The sequence below is a fragment of the Centrocercus urophasianus genome, unplaced genomic scaffold (assembly GCF_019232065.1).
Source record: "Centrocercus urophasianus isolate 14NV4802_14NV808 unplaced genomic scaffold, USGS_Curo_1.0 seq_2, whole genome shotgun sequence".
NCBI classification, from domain to species: Eukaryota; Metazoa; Chordata; class Aves; order Galliformes; family Phasianidae; genus Centrocercus; species Centrocercus urophasianus.
This window is the reverse complement of record NW_024884755.1, coordinates 15,985,105-15,985,455: the sequence shown is the minus strand read 5'-3', so window position 1 is coordinate 15,985,455 and position 351 is coordinate 15,985,105.

The window sequence follows — 351 nt, the reverse complement described above, 5'->3', positions numbered from 1 at the left end:
GGAGAAGGCCTCATGGCTGACCTAACCAGTGTTACCTGTAGCCATTCTTTCAGGGAATAAAAGATACAACTGAGCACAATGAAAGTTGAGAGCACCAGAGAAAGAATTGAGTGAAATGGTGGAGTCTTTGCCAGCATCACTCAGGCTTCCTTACAAGCTGCAATGGATTTGTTCTTTTCAGGGCAGCAGCAACCTAAAGCTCACGTTCCAAGTCCTGCCTCAGAATAAGCTGCACAACAGCTCATCCCAAAGCTCTGGAATCCTGCAGGTTGCTGCTTTTTCTTTCCACTCTCCTTTAGTTACACATACAGATGAAGAACAGGAAAATCTGAGGACAAAAATGACTACACA